This window comes from Chiloscyllium plagiosum, chromosome 11 (assembly GCF_004010195.1).
Source record: "Chiloscyllium plagiosum isolate BGI_BamShark_2017 chromosome 11, ASM401019v2, whole genome shotgun sequence".
Classification (NCBI taxonomy): domain Eukaryota; kingdom Metazoa; phylum Chordata; class Chondrichthyes; order Orectolobiformes; family Hemiscylliidae; genus Chiloscyllium; species Chiloscyllium plagiosum.
Window position 1 is genome coordinate 93,421,017 of NC_057720.1, and position 3,886 is coordinate 93,424,902.

The 3,886-nt window shown below is 46.6% G+C and overlaps 1 protein-coding gene across 1 annotated transcript in view; it reads left to right on the plus strand.

The window, feature by feature from the left end:
* Nucleotides 1-6: 6 nt before the first annotated feature.
* Nucleotides 7-3,886, plus strand: part of LOC122554674 (uncharacterized protein KIAA0040) — a 15,600-nt gene continuing 11,720 nt past the window's right edge. The window contains exon 1 of the mRNA XM_043700049.1: nucleotides 7-216. The gene's annotated coding sequence lies outside the window, so the exon portion shown is untranslated. The remainder of the gene's footprint in view (nucleotides 217-3,886) is intronic.

Below are 3,886 nucleotides of genomic sequence, written 5' to 3' on the forward strand. Positions count from 1 at the left end.
GGAAAGAGAAAGAGGCGAGACCCGCTCCTCCAGCCAGTGCTCAGATGATAACTACCTGGGAGTAGGAGGGAAGTGCGTTCGGACCTGCCTCCCCCCACACGCCGGGCTGAGCCGAGCCGGGCTGAGCTGAGCTGAGCCTCTCCCTCCCGGGGCAGGCAGCACAGAGCCTTGTGCTGGGGGTTCCGACAACGTGTTCCAGATTGCGGCCTCCCACAGGTAGGTCCAGGCCTGTCCCGGTAAGAGGGTGACACAAGACAACACTCCCTGAGCTTCGACTGTAGCCTGACGTTTCATCGCCGAACTTTCCCCAACTGGCTGTGTTCGAGTCTGGGGGGGGGTGGGGGAATGATTCCCTCCCGTCTGCTGCTGCTACTCCTCCAACTGGTGTCAATGTGAGAGAGAAGGCAGGTCACTGAGGGGGAAAGGTGGGGTTGAGGGTTAACGGGTGAAACTCTGGTTAGAGGTTGTTAGAATTCAGTCCTTATGGGGGAAAGCTGAAGGTTAAGGGGGCTTTGGGGAATGGAAATCACGGTTCACCAACTTAGAAGGTGTCTCTGAAGGAGCATCATGTGCTGGAGATTAGGGAGGGGGCAAATACTTTGCCATGGATTTAGATTTCCAGATAGCAACTTGATGGGATTGTACTGTAGGCCCCTCAATTGGGTTAGATTACTTACAGTGTGGAAACAGGCCCTTCGGCCCAACGAGTCCACACCGACCCTCCGAAGAGCAACCCACTCATACATTTACCCCTTCACCTGACACTATGGGCAATTAAGCATGGGCAATTCACCTGACCTGCACCTCTTTGGACTGTGGGAGGAAACCCACACAGACACGGGAAGAATGTGCAAAGTCCACACAGTCAGTCGCCTGAGGCAGGAATTGAACCCAGGTCTCTGGTGCTGTGAGGCAGCAGTGCTAACCACTGTACCACCGTGCTGCCTCAATAGTGAGAAGGAAGCAGAACCAAATATGTAGAGAGATCTCAAATATATGTAAAGAATGTTGTCATGGTAGGGTACGGTATTTTAATTTTCCAAACATTGGCTGGGACTGCCATAGTGTTAAGGTTTGGGTTATGAATAACTTGTTAAATGTTTTCAAGAAGGTTTTCTTTATCAATATGTAAATGTTCTTGCTGGAGAGTATGGGGAACTTGACTGTGCAGTTCTGGTTGCCCAGTCATTAGGAAGAATATTATTAAACAGGAGGGGTTCACAAAAGATTTACCGTGATGTTTCCGGGAGTGGATGGTTTGAGATACAGTAATAGTAGGCTGAAAAAGCCGGGACTTTTTATCATTGAAGTGTAGAAGGTTGAGGGATGACCTTTTATTGAGGTTTATAAAATCATAAGGTGAATGACAAAAGTCTTCCCCCCCCCCCCCCTGGTGGAAGAGCGCAAAATGAAGAGGTGAATTTATAAGGTGAAATGAGAAGGGTTTTAGAAAGGACAGTGTTGGGGGCGGGGGGTTTTGGAACATTTTTACACAGAGCAGTTTGTGTGTGGAATGAGCTGCCAGAGAAAGTGTTGGACGCAGGTACAGTTACAGCGCTTAAACAACATATGGATAAGTTCATGAATAGGAAAGATTTGGAGGTATATGGGCCAAAAACATGCAGGTGGGACAAGTTTAATTAGTGAACATGGTCCACGTAGATTGGTTAGACCAAGGGGTCTGTTTCTGTGCTGTATGACTCTGTGGGACTTGTTTAGTTAGTGAAACTTAGTTGGCATAGACGAGCTGGGCCGAAAGATCTGTTTCTGCGTTGTGTGACTCTGTGACTAGGTGAAATATAGAAGCTTATTGTGCAAAATAGGATCTCATGGTATAGGGGATGGATAGGGAGTTGGCTGGCTGGCAGGAACAGAGTGTGCAGAAATAGGTCTTTTTCTGGTTAGCGCAACGTGGCAAGTTGATCATTATTTCCCATTGGCATCTCCTCTGGGCCCTGAGCTTTTATGTCGGTGACTTAGACAAGGGGAATGATGACATGGGACCGAAATTTGCAGTCAGTATAAAGATAGGTGCGAAAGGATGCTGTGGGAAAAAAAAATGAAAATGGTGCAGACAGGTCGAGTGAGGAGGCAAATGTCTGCCAGATAGAATTTAATGTGAGAAAATGTGATATTCACCAGCAGAAATTTCAAAAGCAGAATTTTAAGCAGGAAACAACTGCAGCATTCTGAGATGCAGATTCTGAGTGCACAAGTCATACATTAGTATGCAGGGACAGCGCAATTCAAGAGGGTTAGTGGGATGTTAGCCATTGTTACGAGGAATTGAACATGAAAGTAAGGATGTTCTGTTCAGTTACACAGAGCATTGGTGAGACCACATCTCAAATACTATTCTGGTTCTCTTTAGTTAAGGAATGATGTCAATACATTGGAAGCAGTTTAGAGGAGTTTTAATGGATTGATCTCTGGAATGAATGGGTTGGATAAGAAATAAGAACAGGAGTGGGCTATTCGGCCCATTGACCCCGAGCTGTTGTTGTGGCTGATCCAATATTCCTTACATCCACATTCCTGCCCTTTCTCCATAACCCGTGATTTCCTCTACTAATCAAGAACTGACGTATCTCAGCCTTAAATATGCATTTACGTCACATTTTGTTTTAACTGGCACCTTCTGAGCCAGCATTCTCGATGAACTGGAAAAAATTATATCCCTGAAATACCAGACGTTTGCCATATTCTCGTGCTCTCCATGATATCTGAGAAGTCGGTTGAGTGCGAGTGAGAAGGCTTTTTGCAGGTGCTTTATTTGAAGACAGGTTACACACGAAATGTCGACTTCCCCACCTCCTGATGCTGCCTGTGTTCTTCCAGCCTCCTGCCTGTCTGGATTCCAGCATCTGCAGTTTTGTTTTGTCTCTGACAATGTTTTATTTGAAACACAGTTGCGTTATTTTAGTAATTTATACTGCAAATAAAGTGTAACAGTTGATGTGTACACTGCCAGTATATCTCTGACTTGATATGTGTTTTTACATTGATTGTGTGGACCTCTGGACCAATCAGAATATTTGATCAACTGGCACACTCCTTAGCCCATAGATGCTAGATAATCAAAAGTTGCTGTATATATAAATTTCCTTTATGAAAAGGTGTTGAACACGCTGGACTTGTTTTCACTGGAGTTTAGGATAGTAATTTGACTGAAGTCTGTAAGATCTTGCATGGTCTTGACCAGATGGATGGGGAGCAGATGCTTCCTCTTAAACAGGGAGCTGCTGTTTGAAGATTAGGATTGAGATGAGATTCTCTTTTCTTTTTCTCAGGGGATTGTGCAGCTTGCAAGTCTCTGCCTCAGACAGCAGTGGAAGTGGCATCATTTAAAGGCAGCGAGTGATAGATTCTTCTCAGGTCAGGGAATTATGGGTTATCAGAGGCAGACGGCATTGTGGGGATGGAAACACAAACAGATCAGCCATGATCCAATTGGGTTGGGGAGCAAGCTCAAGGAGTGAATGGTCTACATCTATATGTTCGTGTGGGTGGATGCTGGATAGGTGAGGCTAAGAGTGATGGGGGTGGCTGAAGGTGATGGGGGGTGTGGTGATATGAGGGTTAAGGTGAGGCTGAGGGAGGTCTCCAGGATGTGAGGTGCAGGTGGGATTGCGAGATGTGAGAGGTAGCTGGGGTAGGAAGGATTGAGGGAAATGGAGGGTTGGTGCGTTGGCGGGGTATGTGGAGGAGGTGGAGTTGAGTAAATGGGGGATTGGGGGATATGAGGCATTGGTTTAGTCGACGGTTAGGGGCAGGTGAGGCTGAGAGTGATGGGGTAGTTGAGGGTGATGGGAGTACATGAGGCTGAGGATAATTGGGGGAGGGGATGAGACTGAGGATAATTGGGGGAGGGGATGAGACTGAGGAT